The sequence below is a fragment of the Bombina bombina genome, chromosome 5 (assembly GCF_027579735.1).
Source record: "Bombina bombina isolate aBomBom1 chromosome 5, aBomBom1.pri, whole genome shotgun sequence".
NCBI classification, from domain to species: Eukaryota; Metazoa; Chordata; class Amphibia; order Anura; family Bombinatoridae; genus Bombina; species Bombina bombina.
The window spans coordinates 753,444,065-753,449,740 of NC_069503.1; the positions used below are offsets into that span (position 1 = coordinate 753,444,065).

A 5,676-nucleotide genomic window follows, 5' to 3' on the forward strand; every position below is an offset into this window, starting at 1 on the left:
ATGATTTTAATTGACCCTTATATTTATAACGCTGTGTTGCTACTGTATGAAATGTAAAGCAACACTTACTTTTTTGGTGGGAAAAAAAAAAACCTTGACAGAGTTATTTTTTAAGAAGCCTCTGCTGAGGGGTTTACAGTGGCATGTAGCTAATTAGTGGAATTGTTATACTTGTATTGGTGTTGTTGATACATTTTGTTCTAAGCACCTCATGTTCTCAGTATTAAAATTAGACATGCACCTAACAATTACAGTATCGTCATAATGAAGCCTTGTTGGCTACATTGGAAACCATTAAAACTCATCTTCAAATACCTTTTGTGAGCAATATTCGAGAAATCCAATCTCCATTGAAACTTGGTGACAGAGCTGATGAATCATTTCTGTGCTTCTTCTAATTCATGGTCAGTTTTACCTTTTAAATTGCATAAATACAAAGGGGGCTTGCTGCACCAGTATTGGTGTTGTGCCATAGAGACATATTTATACTCTTCCTTTGATTGGGTTTGATTAATTCTAGAAGGAATTTTTAAAGAGACTTTATGGCAAAGATCATTAAACTTGCTTAACAATGTAGGTACTTACATGCTCATTAAAGTGTGTGTGTACGTGTAAAACCACACCAGGCAGGAGGTACTCAAGAAATACAAATTTATATTCATTTTGGAAAATTGTATTAATGTTGTGGTACTGATTGGACACAATGAGTTTGCTAAATGTGATGAGGGTTATTAGTGTTACGGTTAACTCACTTTTTATAGTTCTACTTTATGTCCCTCCATTGTTGCTTGCAATAATTTAAGATAGTTTGTGTAAATATACATTAATAGATTTTGCAAATTCTCTAGAAGGAAATAGATAAAAGTATAGAATGGTTGGAATGGGACAGTATGCTATAATAAAATATATATTTCAAGTACAGTGCCAAACAAAAATAGTGTCTTGTTTTGGCAAATAATAGTCTGAATCAAGCAGTATTTTTATTTTAATCTATGTTAAATGGACATTGTGTTGTAAAAATGAAGTGCTCTCTTTTATTTTAGCATGTACATTTTGCACTACTATCTGTGGAACTCTATGGGGCCGATTTAACAAGGGCCGAATGGCCCTAAATGTTACTGTTGTGTGCGAGCCATCAGGCTCGCTGGAAACAGGAGTTAAGAAGCAGTGGTCTTAAGACCACTGCTCCTTATCTCGTACACCTCCTCTGAGGCGGCGGACATCAATCCGCCCAATCTCATACGATCGGGTTGATTGACACCCCCTGCTAGCGACCAGTTGGCCGTGAATCTGCAGGGGGCAGCATTGCCCAAGCAGTTTACCAGAACGATAAATGCAGACAGTGTATACTGTCCGCACTTATCGATGTGCGGCGAACATGTTCCACTACAGCGGGCCATGTCTGCTCGCTCTTTGTTAAATCGACCCCTATGTATTTAACTCTTCTTCTGAGGTTAAACAACCAGCATTGCAGCTCCCGAGTTGAGCACAGTTGGTGACTGATGAGGTCACGCCGCTGCCTGTTTTCTGCTCTGGACCTGAATCTCTCTGTGTTCCAATGTCAGTAACAAATTAGAGCATGTCATTTTTACACTACAATGTGCTTTAATGAAGGACAGTCTGATTTTCAACAGCACCATTACAGTATCTAAAGTTTGTATTCCTTTGATCCTGCAGTGGGATTTTAAGTGCCACTCCTTCAAATTTACCAGTAAAAAGTCAATGTTAAAAAAAAAAGCCAAAAACACAACTCAGTAGAATTATCCTAATCCTTATAGAAACAATTACTGCATTAATCTAATTTACAGAGGTTAAACACAGATGTAAATTCCATTCTGGAGCTTTAAGCAGTGCATCTCCAATGCAGAATGTAGCTGGTGAGTATTGGCTGTGTATGACTATAGAATGTATGGAAAAATTACATTTTATAATGGACATGTTATCACACTGCTTGATAAACCTTGTCTGTAAGGTTTTACATATATATCTGTGTGTGAGAATTAATTAATTGGTTTTAGTTACAGAATGTAGAAGTACAGTTGTATTGTACAGTTCTTGGTTGCCTGATGATAAAATAATTAAATTAATTTTCTCTTTTTTTAACGTAATATATCAGAAAAGTCACCTTAGTCTTCAATGAAGCGTTTTATAGGGGAAAAAAAGGTGATATTTTTCAACTGGTATAAAATATACTTTGGGGTTAGAGTAAAGTGTTTCAGGAGCAGATAAAATTGTTGCTTTAACTTTACCCCTACGTATGTTTTTGTTTTAAAAATTCCTGTTTTATACTAAAAATGGATTTAGGATAGGTAAAGACGGTTCATTTAGATGGGATATGTTTTTACTGGTATTTCCAGTAAAACTTTTTAATTAAGGTGTGGTTTTAGTCTTTTAAATTATTGCAAGTAATGGATAAAATAGTGTAGCTGTTGAGATATTTCATATCAGTGCAGCATTTGATACCTTTTAATTTAACCTTTGAAAAAATAGTATAGAACGTTAATATAATAGCAAGTGCCAGGTTGCTGCAATGCAAAATTATTCAGGACAATTTATTACACAAGTAGATCAAACTGATAACAATCTGCTTTGTGGGATTTCTGCCAGTGATGAAGTCATCGCTGCTCATCTAAACAATGACCCAGTACCAGGACTTAATAGAGAAAGAATGACTGCAAGTCAAGGGATGTAGACAGAGCGCAAGGTAAAGTAGCGGGAAAATGCTCAGCACAATAGAGATGATGATGAAAGTGAACAGCCCAAAGTGTTGCAAAATTAGACTTAAGGAAAAGCAAGTGATTGAAGAAGTCAAAGTTAGGACCAAAAAGAGAGAAACAATGAGACTTAGCTGAGAAATGCTCCTGGTGGCAAAATACATAATAATATTTAAATGTCACTCTATGATATGCACTGCACTATATGATTCTCCTGTATTTACTGGTGTTAATCTGGTTACAAGTTTTTATATTATTTACAAATTGCAACATTTTTTTATTAGTTCACATTATTTTGTCGCTTTATTACTATGTTGTGTAGATGTTTTTTTGTATGATATAGCTTTATATAACTTATACATACACTGTACAAACAGCAAATGCACAATTATGTGACATTTCATAATATGCTTTTAGGACCATTTATGGCTGCTTTTCAGAAAAGATGTGTTTTTTTTTTACCTAATGACCAAAGTGACCTTATAAATGTATGCTATGAGTTTTATTTTTATTTGAGATTGTTGTCCTCTTTTTAATCTAGACATTGTGAAATGTTACTGACATCTCTGCATGTTACATTAGACTTTCGCTACTTATACTTTATATTTGTGTTTATCTGATTCTATTTTATAACCATTTACTGTTTGGGTGAACTGTACAGTATTAGTTCTTGGTTTCTATCATATGAACTAGTGTTGCCCCAGGACCTTTTTAGCAGGTGCACCACCCGACTGATTTTACAGACTACCCAGCTAAAATGTTAGCTAGTAATATTGCAAAAAATATCATTAAAGGGACATTCCAGCCAAAATTGGAATCCATATGGCTTCATTTCAGTTTTGTATAGAAACATTTTTGTAATATACATGTATTAGCAGAAATGCTTCTAATAAGAGCTATATCTGTTTCAAAAGTTTACTAAAAAATGTTGTCCACTTTAATTTGTTCCCAATGATCCACTTTACCTGCTGGATTGTATTAAATTGTTTACAGGTATTTTCATTAACCTTATATTGGCATTTGAAATAGTTGATTAAGCCTGTGGTATCCCCACCTATTCTGAAAGTTTCTGGCCTTAGTCCAAGCTAAAGATAAGCTGTGTAAACACTCCCAGCAGAGGAAATTACACTCCCAGTGGGGTATAGAAGAGATAAGGTAATATAATTGTTACTTTTTCCATTGATCTCTCCAAGTATTGGTCTTTGGTTTAAGGACAGATATAAGATAAAGAAGCAGATATACTCTATGTACATAATGGGATAAAGTAATGAGATCTGATTATACCTACAACCCCTTTTTTAGGTTGTGGCTTCAAACACACAAAATCAGTTATTTAATATACACAAATAAACCTTAAAAAGCAAATTCTCATGCACTTTATACTCTACAGTTGCAGAAAAAAAGTGATTGGAAACACATTAAGGGGAAAATTATTTTACAGTATACTGTCCCTTTAAGTATACACGGTGCATGAGCATTTTTACACAGCACTTGCTCAGAGAGCCTAAGGTGCTTGTGCCATCTGTTAAAAACTCAATTTGTTAATTGCTGACATGATACAAGCCCCACTGGCACTCTGAGCAGCTGCATTATTTAAAATTCTAGCTATGCTTTACATGTACATGTAGAGGAAAATGCTAACATTAAAACAATGATAACTTTTACATGTATATTGCAAATGTTTCTATTCAAATTTTTGAAAATTTGCAAATTGTTTCTATTCTATCTAAGTAATCGTTTATTCATTAACAAATGATGCAATTAATTTGTGCTTTGGATAGCAGAAAATGATATCATATTACACTGCCTCCACCCGGCTACTTCATAATGCCACCCGGCTTACAAAAGATGCCTTTTATGTGTGAATAAAAAAAAACACATAATAGTGTATCTGTAAATTTACAATTTTATGACAATTACTGCGGACTCAACTGCACTACCACACAGGTGACACATCCCTTAATTTAAGATGGAAATATTGACTGCATAGGAAGAGCTAACAGCTCTGTACCCTGCAATATCTGCCCCCAGCTCTTTTTGTCATGGTCTCTGCATTTCCTTCTTATCTTTTGCCACATGGATGTAAAAAAATCTTATAAATTGTCAAAGCCAGTGCAAGCAGTGTCAGACATTTTTTTAATACAACTCAGAATTATATTGTAAGGAAATACAAGTTAAGGTCATTTTTATTTTTTAACTTTGCATTTATTATGGAACCTTTATTGTATTTGATTTGAACAACCAGGCGCAAGTTTAAGTATAGTGGTTTTGCAGAATTTCATACCAAAAGAGTGCCATAGGATTCCTTTTACTGTTGCTATTTTAGTACTTGCAATGCATATAAGACTGTAATATCTTGTTTGGCCATAATCCATTGGTTTTATAAACATGTACAGCCAAAGCACCTCAGAAGTAAAATAAAATGTTATTAAAGCTGTTTGTTGATATTTGTTTTACCTTACTTGTTACGTCTAGCGCCAATTTGCTGATAAGTGTATTTTAGTTTTCATATAAATTATAAATTCTGTTTAGCATTGTGAGGAATAGTCGCTTAATAAAATGGAAAAAGACTAGAAAATGTTTTTGCTTCAAGTGTTTTGTTTAAAAAGGATATGCACTATTGTGCAAAGGATTTCTCATGAATCTAATGGGTTCCTACTCATGCAAACACAGTTTATCAGTGATAATCTTAACACAAATATGTATTCTGAATGACGTAATGTTAAATTTAACATTAACCAGTGTCCTGTTTAGAATGGTTAGCTTTTATAAATGTTGGTTGGTTTAAAGGGACATAATTTAAAACCAACATTAACATGAATGCACTTCCATTTAGAATAAAAGCACTTTTGCGATACACATTTATCCTGTGAAATTTGTCGCTACTTCAGTGATGCTTTTTAGCGCGTGAAGCATATTGACATATTCCCTGGTGCAGCTGCATTAAAACAATGCTCACCTG

General features: G+C 34.1%; 1 protein-coding gene across 2 annotated transcripts in view; it reads left to right on the top strand.

Annotated features, from left to right (window-relative positions):
* The window catches only part of SLC66A2 (solute carrier family 66 member 2), a 490,515-nt gene extending 485,223 nt beyond the window's left edge, over positions 1-5,292 (top strand). For both annotated transcript variants that reach the window (XM_053714832.1, XM_053714833.1), the window contains one exon: positions 1-5,292. This exon is cut by the window's left edge and continues 2,113 nt beyond it. The gene's annotated coding sequence lies outside the window, so the exon portion shown is untranslated.
* The last annotated feature ends 384 nt before the right edge of the window (positions 5,293-5,676 follow it).